This window comes from Lissotriton helveticus, chromosome 8 (assembly GCF_964261635.1).
Source record: "Lissotriton helveticus chromosome 8, aLisHel1.1, whole genome shotgun sequence".
Taxonomy (NCBI): domain Eukaryota; kingdom Metazoa; phylum Chordata; class Amphibia; order Caudata; family Salamandridae; genus Lissotriton; species Lissotriton helveticus.
In genome coordinates this window covers 531,843,443-531,865,978 of record NC_136069.1, presented here as the reverse complement: position 1 = coordinate 531,865,978, position 22,536 = coordinate 531,843,443, and positions in this window count along the sequence as shown.

Below are 22,536 nucleotides of genomic sequence, written 5' to 3'. Positions count from 1 at the left end.
GGCACATCAGCTAAGGAGATGGTGACTAAGAAAGGGCTACACACGTGCACATGGCGTAGCCTATGGCATGAGTAGATATCCAAAGATGGAGAATTACAATTCCAAATAAGCAAGACTTTCCGTATTCCTAGAACAGAAATTTGAGGCAAAAGATATACGATTTGAAACCTCAGCCTAGGCCCACACAGTTTGAAGCTTTGAATCTTTGGGTGCAAGTGGAAAGTGAAAAGAAGAAGAAATTTGCATTGAAAATCCAAAGTAAGGCTCATATGACGAAAGGCAGAAAAAGTGGAGGGAGGAAGTGATTGAGACCATAGGATCTTACCATTTGCTAGTAAGCGTTGAAATAACAAAGGAAAAACTTGAGGAGAAGGAGAAATCTAAAATTAAGATAGAAGTAGATCGTAAGGAAGAGAACGCCTTTATAGATGAACTCCTCAGCATAAGATCACCCCCTTATAAAGCAGCAGCTGCACTAAGTGCTACAGCTCCAGTGGCAATCGAGACTGGGACGGACATGGAAACCCCTACAAAAGCTCACGCACCCCAAAGCCATACAGAGACTACCATTTCATCCCCTGACCAGGCTTTGTCGAGTGCATGTACTTTGTCGGGTGCCTCAAATAATTCCCCCGATGAGACACTTGCTAGCACCTCATTGAGTCAGACCATTCCAAGTATTTCCCAAGATCCCACACCAATCCCGCAATAATAGTACTAAGCCCTCTTCAAGGAAGGTTTTTTCCATTTTCGTGGTGGGAGGTCAAATGGTTATCGTAGCTCTACCAGTTAACACATCAAGCACAGGACACAGTCTACAAAGACTTAGGCCCACATGCATCAAGCATTTTTGCAGTCGCAGACGGTGCGATTCCTTAAAATCGGCCGTTTGCGAATGCAAAAGTGCTTGTTGGGATGCATCATGCCATTTTAGAAGTCGCATCTTTTTTACGATTTCTAAAATTGCATTAGCATTTAAGAAATCGCAATTGTGCGATTTCTTAAATGCTATGCATCATTATAGAAAAATATGCTTTTTTTAAAATTGGAAGTGCAAATTACCACGAAGTGCAACTTCGTGGTAAATTGCGAAATTGATTAAATATGCACAAAAATGCATTTTTTAAACTGTAAAGTTACACACACACATGTCCTTAGGACATGTGTGTATGTAACTTATGCTGAAAAGTACATTTCAGGGGTGCATGGGGGGGTCCTTTGGACCCCCCCCTGCACCCATGACATTTTCTAAGTGCCACTCGCAATTTCCATTGACTCCTATGGGCCTTTTGGCCCATAGGAATCAATGGAAATTGCGAAAATTTAGTTAAGAAATCGGTATTTCTTTGGGATTCGGTAAAAAATGCGATTTTTACCGAATCCAACAAGAATACCGAAAATATTGATGCATATCATTTTGCATTTCTTAATTTGCGATTCCTTATTTTTCGCAAATTAAGAAATGCAAAAAGACACAATGATGCATGTGGGCCTATATGTTGATCATCCAAAAGCCAAGTTGAGATGGGTATGCATTTCTATAGGGAGCATAGTGGACTAAACAACCCACTTGGAGATGAACTGGGAGGGTTCCTCTTGTCCTTTGTACAGGGACTGCAAGCTGAAATCAGCAACCAGATTGTATAAGGAGTTCTTTGCTGGCAGTGTAAGCTCCTTGACAAGATCCTGCTGTATGGAAAGTATTACAGTGACATGCTAGAAGTTAAGCAAAAAGGGCAAAAAGAGAAGTACAAGATAGTCCAGACCCAATTAGCACAGAATAGAGGAATTAAGGGACCCCGGTATTGGGATGAATAAGGAGTTTCCATGCCATATGAAGGAAATACCCCAGAGATGGGAAGAGGTCGAGTTAACACCCTCTGAACTAGCATTTGTGCCCTAAATAGGGTACCCCTTGCCACATTTTCAAGATCAGGCATTGAAAGTGGGAGTGTTGCTACAATTCTGATCAGGCCATGCTCGATGCCCAAGCTATGAATTTCACATTGCAGGGAGAGCTTCCTCTGGTGCCCAGCTCTCCGATGGCAACCCCAAAGATCTCAAAATCAGGCATGTCGTATAATTCCCCTGGACCTTCGCAAATGCAGAGAAGAGTTCTACATATGCAACTGAGCAATAGGATTCCATATAATACATTGGTGTCTCAGAATGCCCTGGTTCCTATGATGTTTGAGAGTATCGCATGTTTTGATCCGTCCCAATGATGGTGCCTGAGGGGGGAGGAGGAGTGCGTACTTGCCGCAGTCCTAAATTGACCAGAGTGGACAATATGTGGATGGACAGGTTAACGGACATCCTGTATCTTTTCTGATAGACTCAGGAGGTCCCAAACATACCCTCTCAGGAAAAGAAGTTCAAGTTGTAGGCACTACTAACCAGCACCGTACTAATCAGATTACTGCCCCTGTCCCAGTAAAAATTGGAGACATCGAAACAACACAGGTCTCTTAGTGTGTGACTTGGATCCTGTAAACTTGTTAGGAAGGGATCTCCTTTGTAAACTCAACTGTGTCACTTACTGTACATAGGATGTAGTCGTGATTGAGATTTAACCAGCAGGTCCAGAGTTCAAGCTACAGATTACGAAACCTGTAGTCAGGCTGTATCCGGTTATTACCAAAGAGGACCCATTGATTCGAAAGAGACAGTCAGCGAAGAAGTTTGTGATTTCACGTGGAGGGTGATTGGATTGTTCAAGAGTAAGAAACATCTAAAAATAATCCTTTAGCCCAATGCAGTTTTTGCCCACAGGCATCCCAACAAGATGACCACATTGGCTATTGCAGGAATCACTCTGTAATCAAGAGTATGTTAAAGGAAGTCATCAGGAGTCCATATATCACTCTGATCATGACCTTATTAAAAGCCAGGAAAAAGTGATGGTTCATACAAAAGCTGTCAAAAATTAACAAAATTGCCATTTTATACTATCTAGTGGTACCAAAACCTGCTGTAATTTTGTTCAAAATTCCCCCAAAAGACGAATGGTTCACTGTAACAGACCTCCTTCAAGTGTTCTTCTTGTTTCCCCTTCACAAAGAGAGCCAGTATCTCTTTGCGTTTTGGTTCCAAGAGAATTATTTTGTGTGGCGTGGCACTCCTCAAGGGTACACTGCTGTCAAGTGTAATGGTCTGCCAAACTGGATACATACCTCTCATACCAAGAGGGTAAGAGGAGAAGAGAAAGAAGCAGAGCCAATATCTACTAATTCCTTGAGTCAACCTCGGTTTGAAATTTGTGAGGCCTCTGAAGATGAGGACCACTTTGAGGGCTCACAGTCTTCCACAGTAGCGCATCAACAGGAAGAAAAGCCAGGCAATGATTTTGTCATCCCAGTGACAACTGCAATCTAGACCACTAGGTTGAGAATATGCATTCATAGAGACAGGGAAAACTTGCCGAAAGCTGAATCAATAGCCCGAGTCAAGATCGTAGGAATCAGAAAGTGGTATGGCTCAAGAAAGTTCCACATCTGAGAATGAATCAACCTCATTGGAGCCTGAAATCACAATCACCTCTAAGAATCGTAGCTCGACCCAAGAATGCTGGCCATAGACCACAACAAACCGGAAAAGACTGTTGACAACTAGGAAAAGACCAGAGACAATAAGGGAAGTTAGCAAGTAAGAAGAACTAGAACCTGTGGAACAACCTGAAGTTGTTGATGAGCACATAGATTTGACTACTTCCAAATGACCCAAGAGAGAAAGTAAGGTCAATCGAACATAATCAAGTCCGGATTGGACCTACCTTGCAAAGATCAATATCGAATCTGATAACTGCCTAACCTACATTGATGAACCTCCCTAAGGTCTGGACTAATCACGCAGGGAACTCACATTGAAAAGGCTGATTAGAGAGCTCGGGTAATGGTCAGAGGTTGTTAATTTATTTATTTGTGCAATTTGTATAGCGCACAAATACCTGAAGGTGTCTCGGCGCTGCAAAGACAGTGGAGCAAACTGTTGGAATGATTGATTACTGGTTGAAAAGCCACGTTTTCACTAGCTTCCTAAAAATAGGAAGTGAGGGGCTGGCCCTAATGTGAAGAGGTAGGGTGTTCCATAATTTTGCTGTAGCAACTGAGAAGCGTCTGTCACCCCATGATGATTTCTTTGTACGAGGAACAGTTAGAATGCGAGCTGAAGAGGAGTGCAAGGATCCGTTAGGGATGTACAGGGATTATTATCTTCTCAGAAACTCAGGTCCAGGGTTGTTGGTTGCCCTGTATGCAATGCAGAGAGCCTTAAATTTGATTCGGTTCCTGACCGACAACCAATAAAGTTGGCGTATAATCGTAGAAATGGATTTAAACTTGGGCGTGCCTGACAGTATTCTGGCTGCTGAGTTTTGGACCAATTGCAGCTTGTTCAAAACTTTCTCCTGAGCATTTAGGAGTAGGTCATTGCAATATTCGATCTTAGATAAGACCAGTGTGCACATAAGGATTTTTCCTGCGCTAAGAGGGAGGAAAGGTAGGAGTTTCCTAATCATTTTGAGGGTGAAGAAAGATGAAGACACCACCGCATTTGCATGGTGTATAAACAAAAGCTTATCATCAAACATCACTCCCAAATTCCTAACTTTAGTGACTGGTTGCGGAGGGGTACCCATCTCAGTTGGCCACCAAGTTGGGGACCAGCTGGGGGATAAACTACCAAAGGTCATTACCTCCATTTTATCGGAGTTCAGCTTCAGGCAGTTCCGTGACATCCAGGAACTGATGTCTCGCATCCCCTCTTGGAAATTTGCTACCACTTCTGGTCCATCGATGTGAGCTGCCAACATGATTTGGGTGTCATCGGCGTAGCAAGTTAACCTCATCCCGTGGGTTTTAATGATCCTGGCCAGGTCCGACACGTAGATATTAAATAAGGTCGGACTTAGGGAGGATCCCTGAGGCACCCAACATGGGAGGGAAAAAATCGGAGAATATAATTCACCCAATTTAACAGACTGATTGAGATTAGCGAGGAATGAGGTTAATAAAGCTCTAGCCTTTTGCTCAATGCCAATAGCAGAGACACGGTCGATCAGGATGGCATGATCGACCGTGTCAAAAGCCGCGGACCGATCCAACAGGATCAGGACTGCCGCTCCACCTTTGTCCAAGAACATCCTGATCTCGTCCGAGGCCTTAATGAGGGCTGTCTGCGTCCCATGCCCTTTCCTAAAGCCAAATTGAGTATCATCGAGCAGATTGTTGTTATCGATGAATTGGGCTAGTTGTATGTTCGTTATCTTTTCAATCATTTTTGATGGGAAAGGGAGACAGGCTATAGGTCTATAATGTTTAGGTTCTAACGGATCAAGATTACATTTCCTGAGTAAGGGTTTGATAATAGCCTTTTTCCAAGCTGATGGGTAAACACTGGTGTGGAACATTAAGTTACAAATATCACCAAGGATTCTGGCGATATGGTCCGGAATTAGTTTGAGAATGGAAGGGGGAGAGGGATCCAGGGGGGAACCAGATTTGATAGAGAGCACAAGCTCTAGTACCTGCTCAAATGAAACCTGAGCAAATTCTGAAAATGCGGTGGTGAAGGAGATGTTAAATGAATTGTTAGACGTAGGCGATTCTAAATTAGCCTGAGTGGCGAAGTTTGAATAAATGTGACTAACCATCTCTTTAAAGAAATTGGCAAGAGAATTGCATAAATCTTGAGAGATTTCTACAGAAGTACCTGTTGGGGGTGTGGAGAGTTTGGTTACTACCTTAAATAGTTCCTTGTCGGAGTTTTGGGCCAGTTTTATTTGTGTAAGATAGTATTTACTTTTTTCTATGACAATAAGATGTTTATATTTTGCCATTGCCTCTTTATATAGTGTTTTGGCATTGCTATTATAGTCTTTACGCCAGTGTCTCTCTAAATCTCTGCAGCGTTGTCTCTCAAGTCTTAATTCCTCTGAGAACCACGGTGCGGAATGGACCCTTCGATTAGTGGAGACCTTTTTGGGTGGTGCTAAATTAGAAAAGATATCATGTAACCAGGTAGAGTAGTTGTTAGATGCTATTTAGGGGTCTTCTGAGGGTCTATATTGGGAAGAGGAAAGAGATTCTTGCAAAAGTTGAGCATCAATGTTATTTCATGCACAAATGTGTTTAGATATATGGGAACCCTTACCCCTAGAGTTGGGTTTCCTAATCTGAATGGTGCAGATTATTGCAGAATGATCTGTCCAGATCAAGGGTATGACCGAGGAAAGAGAGATGTTGCTGTTGTTGGTAAAAAGACCATCCAGTGCATGGCCCGCTCTGTGGGTGGGGGAAGTGACTAGCTGATGTAGACCTACTGATAGGAGGTCTGTAATAAGAGAGGAGGATTCCTTGTCGTTGTGACACTCTAAATGAAAATTGAAATCTCCCAGGATTAAAACCTCAGGCCTCCAGTTGATGCAGAATAAAAATCAATGTAGCTTTGAGATAAGGTAGAGATCAGAGGACTAATTTCTTCATTCTGAGATCAAGACCTATTTCCTTGATCTGATTTAGGCTGAAATGGTGCAGCATAGTTGCATATTCTCACTTATATAAACCTCATACTCAGGTAAACTCCAAAATTAAAGTCATTATCAGTGAACCAGTTCATGAAAACTACATTTCACACGTTCCACTGTTGCAGGGATTCTGCTTAATAACTACTATGCTTGGGACCATAAAACATTGGCATGTAGGGACTCAGTACCATACCACCTCCATACCTATGAGCTCCAGTCTGACTGGCTTTAGTGCCGCACTTGCCCTCTGAGGGATCATAGTAACAGGACACACCCTTTTTGTCTCTCATTCCTACTCGTCCACAATGAGATAAACAAATGACACAAAGGTAGTTTAAAATATTTATTCAAACTACTGTGTCCTAAAATGCAGTATTCATGCTTCAATTAGAAAACAAATGCATATCAGAAACACTGTTAGCATGACTATTGTACCATATATTATAAAGAGCCCTGTCACGGTATAAAACAGATTAACCCAATCCCCCCTTTCTACTGAAGCTAAAGGATTATATATCAAAGATCGCTGGGATTATTAGCGGACTCCGTACCTTAGCATACGCAGATGAACGTTCTACATCTCAAATGCAGCAATGCTGTTGTCTCAGAACTCTCCCTCCGTGTGTTTTCTTACTCTCTTGTCTCTCACGATAAGACGTGTGCCTATAAACAGCAGCTGTGTTCTCATGTTATGTATAGGTACTAGTGTCTGACCTGAGAAAACAACAAGTGGCATTGTTGTTTATTCTTGTCTAGGATATTCAAACTAAATCCCTGGAAAAGAACAGAACGCGAAAACATATGCAGGTTTCGTGTGAAAGTACAGTGTGTCACAAAGCAAGTATGTTTATGCAACATTAGGCTAATATAGGGAGCACTACAATGGGCATGCAGAAAACACATGACACCACAGCATGAGAATATTGATAGGCATAATGTTTATTTTCAGATGCTAGCCGAGTATGTGAAAGTAATTCAGACCAAGGACTATTACGTCTGCTTCTACCTTCCACCTCTACGGCTGAGGGGGCAGCATATTTTCATTTGCCTCTGACCTACATTTTCTGTTCTCTGTCTTTCTAAGCATATACTATCAGCAGAATTCTATCAAGCAGTTTTATTCTGACAATGAAAATCCTTTAGAAAATGTAGTAATTGTGACTGATACCAATATGTATTTTTGGGCTACTAAACATGTTTCTAGTTATTTCAAATCCTTTGAATCAAGGGATCAGCATGAGTATATGATGAAATTCTTTACTCCTGTAACTAACTTGAGTGCTACTAAACAAAGTATGCATGATGTAACCTGTAGAGTTAGTAATGATGAGGGAATTTTCGTAGATGAGTTTAATGAGAGGATAAGATCAGATGAAGAGAAGGGGAAAATTGAAGTTAGCTTTATAACACAATATTGGAAAGGGCTGGGAGATTTTAAAGGCACCATCCCCAAGGTTGAGCATTGACATTACCAGAAAGGGATCCTTATCTATGAAAAGGAAGCAAAAGGGAAACAAAACTGTTGAGGTATTGGGGTGGAACAAACGTAAGCATTGTTACTTGGTCAAAGGCATGACCTTTGCTGAGTTAGAGGTGAGTATCTAGCGAAGGCATCTATTGTGTATGTGGTAAATTAGCTTACTTCCATTACCACATAACTGGGTAGGGAGTTGTTACACAGCTTTAGTTTCTGCCAGATTCTGTCACACTAATGAGCTAGATTTTCCTTTTAACCACCATATAAAACAAAGTAAGCAAAGCATTAAGCAGATCCTTAGTGATATTTTTGTAGCACTCATTCCTTCATTAGGAGTTGCATTAAATGATGTCAAGATTAGAAGGCTATCGACCCTAGTAGATCGGCTTGCAGCGAACACAGCAGGAGCTCTAACAGCCATTAATGAAGAATTGCTTGCTATGGCAGCTGTGACTATTCAAAACCATCTGGTGTTGTATTTGCTCCTCGCAAAGAAAGGCGGAGTTTGCATTTTCATTCACACTCTGCAATGCTGCCCAAGAAACATTAACCAACTTGATATTTACATTGCTAACCTTACACATATTGCACATGAACTAACTGAATTGGAAAAGACAGGTGCATGGAAAGGAATAGGCTCTGTATTTGGGTCTATTGGGAGAGGCTTTGCTAAGATAGGAAACTGGCTTGGTAGTGTAGATGGTGGAATCTTTTGGTTATACTATTCGGTGTTGCATGTGTGCTTCTCTTTCTAAACTTTTAAAGGAATATCATCAAGTGATGGAATGAACGGTGGGTTTAAGATGCTATAAGCAACAAGAGTAAGAAACGGAAAGAGACTTGGTGTAAAGGTTGGAGAGATGCAAAGTGATCCCTATGACACCCTGTAAGACTTGGTAGAATTGAAAGAAAAAAACTCAAAGTTGATGAATGCTGTACTGTAATGAAGATATAGAGTGATGGTTTAGAAATCATCGGAGGGGGTTGTGGGAATGTTTATTTTTCTTTACCTAGCTTAAAATGTAATGGAAACCAAGCTTATGCTAACATAATCTGTGTTTACTTCGTCCTCCATTTGAAATCATGTTGTAGTACACCACGTAATGACTAATATAGTTGTTTCGGTGTTCTAAATAAACAATTGTGAGCTTTGCACTAAAAGACAGTGAGCATTCCCAGGAGCTTCTCACCATACTGTACCTAACCAAGGGCATTTCAACTTTCTCAGACTAGCGCTTCTACGAAGTATCAACAATAGTGTTGGAACAGTGGGAATGACTGAATTTGAACCAATATTATTTATAAGAGAAACCCCAAACGTATTCTGTAGTAAAATGTTTCTTCTTGCTTGCTTCTCATTAGTGCATATCCTGAGAACCATGCACTTGTGTATTATTGTATGTAACCTTTGTTGAAAGTCCTATAAACGGACATGCTTTTTCCCATTCTTACAAGGTTAATCTGTGCTGGGTTTTCTATTGAACTTTACTGAGTTCTTGATACTTATGATTGTATGATTTGCTGCTAACTATTAATGGTATATTTCATGTATTTGCGTTTTGATTTGTTATATAAACCTTTACAATACTGACCCTTGTCTGTCAGTCTTACTGAGAATTATACAGTTCTAATTCTTGATTTAGGCTTGCATGACAGAGACAATTCCAATTGGGGTGCACCGAAGTCTCTATAAGGACTACACTGCTCCCAGTCTGAGGCATGCTCTTGGTAAGACTATTAGTTCTGTGCACTGACTCAGCTCTAGTGGGCAGTGTGTTAGAGCAGGCACAGTTACTGGCATAGGAATAGTCATGTTGTGAGGTATTTCCAAATAGGAGGCCTGTCTTTATAGGTCTGTAAAAACTGCTGGGATGAGAGTTCAACAGATGTAAAGCCAGTGGATGTATGTCGTTACAACGCATGCTTTTACCACACATGCCTTTACCACGCAGGTTTTGCAACGCAAGTTGTACAACGACTTGCGTTGGGGGGTGCTGGATAGTGGAATAGTTTAATTTACTATACCAACTCCAGTCCCCGTGGATAGTAGGGAAGGTTTTGGATAGTAAATTAAACTATTCCCTATCCTACAGCGCCCCCAGCGCAAGTCGTTGTAACGACTTGTGTTGTAATACCTGCGTGGTAAAGGTACTCCGTTGTAAAAGTTGCGTGGTAAAGGATGTTCCCCAAAGCCAGTATGTTGATGCTATTGCTCCTTGACAAAGCCTTGCAGAACATTGCGAGGTACCTTAGAAATCTTCCTTAGACCTGTCAGCAAATTGTTTTCATGAGCAGCTTTGAGTCTGCAGAAGACCTGGTAGGTAAAACGCCTTCAGGATTTGTTTTTAATAAGAATGCCATTACAGGTATTTACTTGCTGGTCTGCAAGGTCCTTCTAACTCCAGTTTAGTAGCAAATGCTACATCCTGCAAGTTCTATAGCCCTAATGACAATTGGGCAGGGAGGCACAAGTAAAGGAGGTGAGTAGCACTGTCATCAATGCAACTTAAACTACCTTATATTGTCTGAGCCATCTAGACAATGTTTTACAGCTTACAGAGCAGCTGCTGGATCCGCCTTGCAAAATTGAAAAACAATACCAGAATGAGAATTACAAAAGCTTTTCCAGAAAATGTAGGCTTTAATATTTTGGGAATGAGTGAGGGCAACTCGCACTAGTGGTTCGGCCATAATAAACATATTTTCAACCACTTCTGTCTAAGCCTGTTCGATTCCACTTATGATGATATTGATTGGGCTCCCCAGCAGTAAAGGCCTCACACTGGTCTTCATTTTACACCCATCGCCCCACATCATTGATCAGCTCCCTGGCAACACAGAAAGAAATAGTAATGTCCTAATTTACAAGCTCACTCTTAATTGTTGTAATGACATAACACAACTATAACGTTATTCCTACCTTGATTAGGTTTATTAAACATTCTGTCGTAGAAAAGTAGAGATATAAATCAGTTATGTAATAATCATTGAATCAAACTTGCAAGAAATCTTAAAGGGGTGCACCCAGTGTTACATTTTTAAGTTAGACAAATGTGTAAACTGATTTTGAATAATTGCACTCCATAGTATTGGAAATGCACTGTATTTGCAATATTGTCTCTTATAATTTTGTTTTTGTTCTGTGTAAATGTAATTTATTTACACCTTTGATTTTAGCAAATAGGTTTTAACATTTGTTATGTTCTTTATTTCACTGCAAATATATATAGCGCATATACACGTATTAAAGTATTACAAAGGTGGCAATATCACCTCTGTAATTATGGTTGTTAAACTTTTATTTCAAAAGGCATTTTTTAAAATATCTTTAGCATCTTCTAATGAATCTATAGAAAGCTTGCCCAAAAAAGTACAACTACTTTGGGTTTTTCTTGACAAATTGTGTGCAGATCTGTTGGGAGAGTGGGAGGTAAGGGAGCTAAAATAGGGAGGCCCGCAAAAAAGTATAGTTCCCATTTTTAATTCCATTAACCTTCTTTGCTCTGCGACACAGAGAATGCCGCTGAATGAAATTCACAAAATTTAGCAGGTAAACAGAACTTTATTCAAGGAGTGCATTTTCTTGTTTGGTGTATTCATTCCTTAGTTTGCAAGAAATTGGCATTTCAAAAGTGTTCCAGTCTGGCCATGAAGAGGTTATATTTTAGAATTATTTAGACCGTTAATTCGTAGACCCTTTGTGTATTTGTTAATCCACGGAGGATTTGCAAATCCAATTAAAAACCGATAAAGGCATACCATAGGGAGCTAGGTACATTTCTGTTGTGACTATTATTACCAAACATGGAACACTAACGGCCACATGCATCATTGTAGGATTTTGCACTTCCTAAATTGCGAAAATTAAGGAATTGCAATTTAGGAATTGCAAAATCCTATGCATCAAGAAATCCTAAAAGTTTTTAGGATTTCTTAATTTTCGGAAATTGCGATTCCTTAATTGCGAATCGCAATTAAGGAATGGCATTACATTGATTCCTATGGGCCTAGAGGCCCATAGGAATCAATGCCGTTTTGCATTTCTTATTTTTTGGGATTCGCAATTTTTTGATGCATTGCAAGGGTGCAGAGGGGGGTCCAAAGGACCCCCCCTGCACCCCTGAAATGTATTTGAAAGTGCATGTTTCACACACACATGTCCTAAGGACATGTGTGTCTGTCACATGACACTTTCCAAAATGCATTTTTGTGCTTTTTTAAAGATTTTCGCTAATTAACACGAGGGTCAACCTCGTGTTAATTTGCACTTCCTATTTCAAAATTCGCCTTTTTTTAAAAATTGATGCATTGCATTTAAGGAATCGAACAAATGCGATTCCTTAAATGCATTCACATTTTTAGGAAATGCAAAAAAAAACGAATTTTGAAAAATTGTTTGATGCATCCCAAAAACGTATTTAGGAAGCGCAAACGGCAGAATTTACCGATTCGCACCGTTTGCACTTCCTAAATAGGTTGATGCATGTGCCCATAAGTACTGTATTGGGGAAAGAATAAAGGGCATACGGGTAAACCAATCTTGACCCTAAAGCCCATATAAGGGCAGTTGGGAGAGGCATGCTGGATTTGTGAATCCACAATCCTTCCAGGATCCAGCAGACTCCGCCTGGGATTCATGAATCCAGCACAGTAAAATATTAAAAATAAGTATTCAGTGCACTACAGCTGTGTTGGTCAACAGTCATGCAATGAGGTAGGAGCAAGGCCTCGCTTCAGTCCAATCCCTGTGACCAAGACCTCGTGCACACAGCCAAATACCTTGCACAGCCAGGGTTGGCTGGATGTATGTCATGACAACGCGGGATTTACCCCGCGCTGCCATTACGACGCATCCATTACAACGCAAGTCATTACAACGACTTGCACTGTAGGCGCTGGATTGTGGAATAGTTTAATTTTCTATTCCAACTCCAGCCCACGTAACAGTAGGGAAGGTGTTGGAATAGAAAATAAAACTATTCGTTTACCAAGAGCTCCCTCCAGCGCAAGTCGTTGTAACGACTTGCGTTGTGATGGCAGCATCGTAATGGCAGTGCGGTGTAAAGCCCGCGTTGTCATGGCTGTCTCCCGGGTTGGCTGTGTGCTGTGGGTTGGGCACACAACCTGTCTGGCTGTGGCACAACTGGCCAAACCCCTCTGTGTACGGGCTAATGTCCAAGTACAGAAGGGGTTGGCGACCAGCGGAGGGTTGTGCATATTGTGAACATTTATTATGGTCACATCCGAGTGTTTGAGACCACAAAAATGCTTTGTACATCTGGTCCATTGTCTCAGTCTTTAGGGACTTGAGTTATTGTCAGATTTAAAATATTAAGTACTATCCTGACTTTGTGAACATCTACTTACCCCTTATAAACACACAAATAACTTTGTAAACCGGAATACACAGTAACTAAAATGGCTCATGAGAATCTTAGTATTATAGGTGATTTAAATGTGAGCAATGCAGTTCATTACTTGGACTGCAGAGAATTGAGGACCTAATTGAATGCCATAGATTTGCTGTCTATCTAGGTAACGTACTGAGCAGAATTCATGGATAAAATAGCAAACTTAAAGCATCTCTGATAATCTTGTACCCTGCTGAAATAGATAGCATCCCTATTTCAGACCATGCACCAATAAAATTGATAACTATATTGCACAACAGAGAAGTTGACTTGTTTGAAAGATGGAATAATTCATCATTGATAACCCTAACTGCAACAAATGAAGTAAAAAATGAAATCAAATACACATGTAGTGTACAAGATACTAACAGTATTGGAGAGCTTTACATCAGATCTAATTTGTATTCTCTTAGAGGTCTCTAAAATAAGAGAATTCGATTTGAGAATATGGATCTTCTTACTAGTCCACTAAAACTTAGAAATTAAACTTTAACTCGTGGATCTTCAGCTTGTTAGTGATGAAAACGTATTAGGACCAAATATAAACTCAATAAAATCATCTATTATAAAGTTAAATTGTTCATTCATCTTGGCACATTTGGCCGGGTTGCTGCTATTAAGTTTAAAAATTCCAGATAGTAGCAAAGCAGTTCATAAAGTGAAACATGAACATGATCAAATCAATTAAATTAGCAAAGTAATGCACTGCAGATCCTACATTCAACATGACCATATGCAGCAACAAAGTACCCCCTCGATCAAAGTTACCTACCTTTCCTGATAACTCGAACCTTCCTACACTAAATAATTCCTTAACAAAACATTCTATACACAAGCAGGAATTAAGGACAACTATAAAATATTTTAAAAGAGGGTATTCTCCAGGTCTTGATGGACTGGCTTCTAACTTTTGTAAGGCTTTCTTACAGAATCGATCATCTTAATTACCATATTAATTAACACAAGTGTTCAATTCATAAGTTTAATTAAATAAATCCCTGCATAAAAAAAATAATCTTGTGTAATTGTTTTACAAAAGTAACGAAAAGCCCCCACCGGATTACAGGAAACTCTTTCCTAACTAATCTAGATGCAAAACCCATACAATATATGTGCTGATCTGCTCATTTTGGTTTTGAAAGACTTGGTGTACCTGCCTCAATCAGGTTTTGTCAAAAAGAGAAAAGGTAGGAACAACATCAGCCAGATTGCAAAATAAAACGTACAGCATCATCTGTTAGTCAGCCTCGATACAGAACAGTTTTTCACAACTTTAACATAATTACTTATAAAATGCTTTGTAGAATTCGTTTGTGGTCTGACTTCTGCTACAGCATAATGGGTTTATGTGTTACTTCTTTGGTGTTTAACCATTGTGATCTACATTCTGGAAATATTATATTAAACAAATGTACCAAACAGCTCACCACTGTTGTTTAGTCTCTCTCTGGAACCACTGGCTATCATGATCAGGTGGAGCAGAAGCATTAAAAAGAATGGGGTAAGCTCATGAGAATACAGCGATTATTTTTGGTTGGTGACTATCTCTTGAGATTGGCTTATCCAATTAATACAATATTGTCTTTGTTTATGGCAGTTGATCAGTTTGGTCTGGACGTTTGGTGATTTGGACAAAGTCTAGCTTGAAGCTCATTTAGAAGATATTTAACAAACATGAATATGCACACTTACATTTTAAGGTGGAAGGTAAAGCAACCAAATATTTGGCCATTGTGTAATTGGGGAATCTAGAAACATCAAATTTAACTTTGCTTTTTTGAGCTACTGGACCTAATTTACACAAGGAGGGTGGCATCATTTCCCTTTGGTGCAGGTTCTATAGTCAAAAAATCATGAACACAGCCATGAGACAGAGCTTGAGGCGAAGGAGATAAAGAGGGATACAGCCTTGAGTACAAATTGGGTGGACAAGGAGAGGCTCTTCACATCTTAAGGTCCCCTAAAAGGAAGTTCCTGGGGAGGATCAGATCTGCAGTCTGAGGGGTCCCCAAGCCATTTTGGGCTCCACAATCACTCACAATTTTTTAAAAAAAAGCTGGGGTAGCTTGTGGAAACAGCCACAAGTGGCAGGGATAGCACACACTGGTGAGGTTAGTGAACTTGGAGGGTTATTCCTATAGCTTGCAACTCTGAGACTGGAGTTGAGGCGAGAAACCACATGTTATAACCAAATTGATACTTAGTTCCCCAGGTTAGAAAGAGGTGAAAGAGCAAACGAGGAGTGTATGGAGCTAAGGGAGCGTGTCAGTTAGTCAGGGAACAAGGTGTTCCCTTGTTGGAACTGGGGGACCTCACACACCCAGACGGGAGCCTAGGTGTCATGCTTCATCATCGGTCTCCTGCTCCTCGTCAGACTGGCGCTGCAATGTCTGACGGGCGCCGTAGGCGCTCTTTGATGGAGATCTTTTGTTCCAGCCAGTTTTTGCGTGAAGGTGAGGGGTCTGGTGTGAGTGTAGTCGTGAGTGAAAAGGTGAGGTTTAAAAATAGGTGAGTCAGTCCACAATGAACTTTATTTGGGGTGGCTGACTCCCTAATTTAAAAGGGTGGGAGGGGAGAAAGGGACTGTTAAGGCTTCAGTGAACTTACTCAACCCTCTAAAAAGGTCGACATGTTTCATGGCAATGTGCCAATTCTTCAGGACGTCAAATGAGTACTACACAGTGAAAAAGAAAAAGAAAAACGATAAATAAATGAAGAATCTAAATACAACCTCAATGGGTCAATCAGGAAGCAAGCCAGCAGGTCTTGCTCCGGAGGGGAACCTAGAAAAGATAAGTGGAAGGGTTGTAATCTCAACACATAGTTTGAAAGACCCTTCATTTACCAGGTTCAGAACACAATCTCCATACATCCTCTAGCTTAGATATGCAGTGTTGCACATCAATCACACAAGAAAAGGGGCACATTGGTCAGTAGTGCGACCACACAAGGTTATTCAAAAGGTGTAATCGCATGCTGTCGCTGCCCAGACCATGCATTCAGTCAAAGGTAGGAAGTTTAAAAGGTTTAAAAGAGGGACGAAGACAAGGCATAAACCACATCACATATATAATGATGACTGGAAAGGTGCTTACCCTAGGAACAACCCTAAAGGGCCCCGCAGTCTGTTCACGTGGGGCAGTTCAAAAGGTAAAGTACCTGTAAGAGAAGCACATACAGGGACCCCAACGGGTATGTTCAAAAAAGCGCCTGGTAGCGAATATCAGGTCATGGTGGTAGACAGACCGCCTGGCCAAACCAGGGGCGGAGAAATGCGGATATGACATCCACAAAAAGACCTGATTCAATCCCCCACTGGGGCCCTAGAGTCAGCCCTCGACGCGTGCATGCTCTGCACCGGTAGCGTAAGCAAGGCTGGATGGAGCACCGGCCCCATATGGTAGTCTGAGACGTAAATATAGCCGTATATTTGGAAAACAGCGATTTTCAAGAGCTCAGGTGATCACCCAGACCAATGCCCGGCAAACCCAGTGTGAGGCAAACAGCGCGCCAGAGACCGCTGGTCAGAGCCGCGCCGGTGGAAGTGGACAGTGTCTCCCTTCAGAAAGTAAAACCGCAAATCACCGATCCCACTAGTCGGTGGGGTTTTTTTTTGTTTAATAACCTTCCAAGTCTTACCTGAGATGAAGAACTGCCAGGGCGGAAACCTACCCACACCACGAAGCGCTCCTGCCGGTAGCGCGGAACAGCTGGTGTCATCTCAGTGCAGACGCCGCGGTTATAAAGCTGTAATCCGTGGCTCCGCAGAGAAACGCCTCGCTGGTGGGCGTGTCCCCCAAGGACCCCGTCATCTCAGTGCGTCAAAGGCGCAGGAGCGTGGCGCCTGAGGGAGGTGGAGAAATGCCTCTACAATGGCGGCCATCTTACAGTGGTGTGGTACTGAGGGACAGACAATAGCCAGATAGTCCTGTCTATCATGAGGTGGCATAGAAGGCCACGAGGGACTGCAGATGCTGGTGTCGGTACTACATTAAAAAGGTAGAATTGAGAGATTTCAAAATAAGGGTAACTGCAGTGACTCGTGGTTCAGGTTTGGGGATGCATACGTGGTCACTGACATTGATGCGGGGATACGGGGGCCACATCGGTTGGTAGTCTGCCAGGTATTACGGGGGTGGTGTCATCCTGACCTCAAGATGTAGGGGTTTGTATCACAACGAGTGATATTGTAGGGCAGTGATTTCAGTGAAGGTGGTATGGCTCGTGTAATCAAGATCTCTCAGGGTAGACATACAAGTGGAGAGACTGGACCCACACAGATAGTGGATAACTGTGATGGTGTACGTCGTGACAACTATATAGATGTTGTCTCTGTATGTATCTATTATGAAGGACTTTGCAAGGCACTGTATGAGGGTAAGTGCCGAGCGTGGTCAGGCCCATAAATAGAGGCAACACAGAGTCTATCCAAGACTCAGATTAGTGAAGAGCCTAACACACCTGAAGGGGCCTCATGGAGGTGAGCTGATCAAATGTTAGGGTGGTCGGAGCTGGCAGAGTGATGTGTTACTGTATTTTATCTCGCCAGTAATGTCCAGGCCACCGAATCGTTAAGGCCCCGGGTGTCCAACTGAAGGCGATGTATCCACCGTTGTTCGATCCTGAACAGTGCTTGGTGGGTAATCGACGTATGAGATTCCAGAACCACCCATTTAATGTTGTCAGCTTTGTGACCATGTAGTGCATAGTGTTCGTAAAGCCTGGTATGCGTTTTAGAGCAACGAATGTTGCTTTTATGTTCCATGATCCTCAGCTTGACTGATCTCATCGTCATGCCTATATAGTGTTGGTTGCAAGGGCAGGTCAACAGATAAATACATCTTAAGCTGTTGCAGTTGGTATGCCTGTTGAGGTGCCAGGTAAAGTTGTCTGAGAGTTTTATCTCTTTGCATTGTATCGTTTGTTGACATACAACGCATCCACCACAAGGGTAGTGACCCACCACTGGTGGCAAGTTCCACAAAGTGTTCTGGATGGCGGTCACTGGTTTTTTGGGGCGTGTGTGGATCAAGGAGTCTTTTAAGTTGGCGGTACGCTTAAAAGCAAAGCGGGGTCGTGGGATTTCTAAATCCCCTGTGTTGAGTAAACCCCAGTGTTTATTGATTGTTCTTTTCATCTCTGTTGAGTTCTGTGTGTAACAGGAGACACAGGTGATGACATCATCAGGCTCTTTCGTGTGTGACTCCAAAAGAGCCTCTCGAGGATTGTTGAGCGCTCTTTTGCGAGACTTATAAATAAGCCTGGCGGGGTAGCCTCTGTCTTGTAATTTGTGTTGTAACTGCATGGACTCTTTCTTGTAGTCAGATGTCGCCGAGCAGTTTCTCCGGATTCTCAAGAACTGCCCGAATGGGAGATCCTCTCGCAGCGATCTGGGATGGTGGCTCCCAAAAAGCAGTAGACTGTTCCTATCAGTTTCTTTCCTGTACAAAGAGGTACTAAGACCATCTTGATTAAGGCTGATTGTGAGATCCAGGAAGGGTATCTTGATGTCTGAAATAGTGGCTGTGAATTTGAGAAACTGGTTCTGCTGGTTGATCCAGGAGCAGAAGGCTTCACAATTAGTCCGGTTACCATGCCAAAGAATCAGGATATCATCGATATACCTACGCCACATTGTGATGTTCTGGCTATAGGGGTTATTGTTTGAGTAGATGTGAAGGTTTTCAAAAGTGGCCATGTAAATACATGCCAGACTTGGAGCAAAGGTCGAACCCATAGAGGTCCCCTGTATTTGATGGTAAAGTTGGGACCCGTACTGGAAAAAATGTTCAGTTAGTGCTAGACTGGCACAAGCCATTATGAAAGAGATGGGCGTGGGTGAACACCAGTTCTCTGACCTGAGGGTAAGCTCAACAGCATCCAGAGTGGCCTGTTGTGGAATATTCGTATATAGAGCCTCCACATCTAGGGTCAGGAGGAGGTCTACATTCTCTCTGCCATCGATGGATTCAATGAGGCGGAGTACATCCCTCGTGTCTTGTACAAAGGATGGTATTTTTCTCACGAGTGGTTGTAAGAACACGTCACAAAATTTGGATAGGGGCTCGAGTAGTGAGCCAATCCCCGACACTATTGGTCTCCCAGGGACCGGTGTGGTACCCTTGTGTATCTTGGGGAGGGTGTAGAAGTAGGGGACAACTGGGTCCTTTGTGATCAGGAAATCTGCCTCATTTTTTGAGATCCACTCATTGGTCTCACCTTCCATGACTAAACTAGTGATAGCAGTGGTAAGTCTCGGGGTGGGATCAGATATCAATGGTCTGTAGTGTCTTGCGTTTGCAAGTTGGCGTTTACATTCTGAATCGTAGTCTGTGATGTTTTGAATCACGGTGGCTCCCCCTTTGTCAGCTTGTTTGATGACAATTGAGCTATCGTTTCCCAGATTCTGGATAGCAAGTCTCTCCATTTTTGACAAGTTGTTGAAGACTGGACTGGTTTATGAGAAACCACATGTTGCCAAGAAAGTCTTATTCTGGTAATCAATCAAACTTCTTTGAAGATTCATCCACATTCCTATGATGAAATGTAGTATAGTTTTCCAGGTCCCAACTCGGTGTCATACTAGGCACTTTGTGTGGGAGATAGGAGATGATCCAGTGAAGGACAATCTATGGGGTCTATGTTACTTTGTCCAGCTGGACCCTCAACGAGAAGGCTATTAGCAAGGATAAAAGCTCCTTCCTAAGTCCCGGTGGGAGGGGGAGTCCTGGCCTCGGGTCTTTATTATCTGTTCTCCACAAATGGGAGCAAGGTGGTGACTGCAGGGATTGAGTAACAGCATTGCCACACTTAAGTTCTGTAAAAGCAACACTAATGAAAACTGAAAGTGGCGGTAAGATCTAAAAAATCATCTTGTTCTTTGCTGAATGTCCTCAAAGAAGACTACAAACTGGAAAGTACTTATAGAACCTTGCTGTCCTCCAACTTCATCCCACAGGTTCATCTTCACCTTGTGTCCAATATTGGTGAGGTTGTAAAAACAGGGTCAGGGACAATCAATATTTGCCCGGCGGTATCGCCTCTTTAACCCACAAAATCTTAATCAATGAAGAGGCAGGCGCTGGAGACTGGAAGGCAGGAAACAAGGTTTATTCTCTCCGGAGGAGAACACATCAGTTTGGACAGCCAGTATCGTCACGAGGTGCTCTAACCGCATCTCTGAGGCTTGGCCTCTTATACACAGTTTATGAATTTTATTGCAGGTAACACATTCTTGTAATGCTTTGAAGTATGAAAGGACATCCTCGGAATCTCCCCTTCAGGCCCGTTCCCACACGCATTTACAGTTGAAGTCCCTACCCCGGTCACAATAGGTGATGATTATCGCGCAGCTGGACATTCCGCCGATTCACGGAATGTGTGGGGTTGATCGGATATCATAGGGTGGGGGCTTTGATCAATTCGAGGGTCCCTTAATTGGGGGAAGCTTCCTACTGTACGGGGGGGGGGGGCAATAAACAGTATCCGCAGAGCTAGGTGGCGGCCTGGGAACGAGGAAGACAAACGGGCACACAGGAAAGGGGGTTTGTATCAAAGGGCCTGGGACCATGAAATGAATGAAGGGAGGTGTCGCGCTGGGAACAGGATGGGGTTCTGAGGCAGAGCTGCGCTGAAGAGGGGTTTATGACCCAAGGCATGCGAGAGCGGGGGGGGGTTTGTGAGGGCGAAGGGCTGTGCTGGGGGCCAGCGGCGTGCAGAGGGTGGTTCTGATCGAGGCACCTAAAATGGCGGGTGCGCACGACAAAAAGTGTGGCATCAGGGGAAAAGGCAAGATGGCGCAGATAATGTTTACCAAACCGTACTAATTTTCCACAGTCCTCCCTTTAACATATCCAAGACATCTTGCAGGCCTATTTCCTATCCATGTCTACTGTGGCGGTCATAAGTAAAGAAGTAGGAAGCTAGGTGGAGGAGCTATAAACATTACATTTAAAATCTTTCGTCTTAGGAGGCGGGTCTATCGATAAACTCGTTTGCAGGAAAGTCATAGTAATGCAATATCGGACAAAAACGATTCTGTAGTGAGGGCATTGAGTACATTTCATAGATGCTTATAGTCATTCGGAATGTGAACTGATAGGTTATTACATATGTAAGTTCTGTTCATATTTGGTTGGAGCATAATCAATACAATGGTGGCTGGGAGAGAAATGAGACGTAGGAAAAAACAATAATCAGGGGTGTCATTGTTCGAAGGGGAGGTCCTATTGTCATGGACCATTATTAGTGAGTTCTCAGCATTCTTTGTCGTCTTCTGTTGGCACGGTGGAGCACCGGCGGTGGAGCTATGTGTCCAGCTCTATTCTAGGTCCCGCGTTGCAGGGCATGACCTTTTCCTCGCTTTCCTGGTCTAAAAGGTCCTTTTCGCCCTGTGTCCTTTTGAGTCGATTGTCAAAAAGTTCAGGTGGAAGAAGTGTGTGTGTGTGAGTAGTCCTTAGGGTAGGTCGGAGAAAAAGGGATGGAGCAGGGCCAGATCGGGAACAGACCAGGGGGACGGAAAATTTTGGTAGGCGGGCCCATGACCGAGTTCAGAGAGCGGGGACTTTTCGGCACATGTTGATCGTCGAGCAGGGGCATCAGGTCAGCCCTTTCCTCTCATTTTGTCGGAAACAGTGCCTCGTCCTGCAAATCCTTACTGTCGCGGCCTCGCCTTGGCTAATGTCGCAGATGTTCCACGATCTGTAGTCAGGCCGCGTGCTCCCACATCCGGTCTCTCTCTCCACCGACAGTGGTACCCTTAAATGAGTTTGAAAAGACAGTCTTTAGAGAATTGGCAGAGGAAGGTAATCACATAAGTCTATTTCTCTCCCAGCTCCAAGCAAAGGAGAAACACCCGTTACATTGGGGTTCACAACCAACATATAAATAATTGATGATGGGCTTGCTGGATTTCCTATAACTTTCTTTCGTAACTATTTCTGTGGTGTTTGTTGGTGTTACATTCATTGTCGTGGTACGAGATCTGGTACCTATTCATTGCATTTTGTTTATTACAGTCACATCAGTTCTTCTGGCAGAGACCCACTTTCCTAGTACGAGCCTTACGAAGCTATACCGTTCTCCAGGGCTTTATATTTTACGAAAAGTGCAACGTGCTATCACCA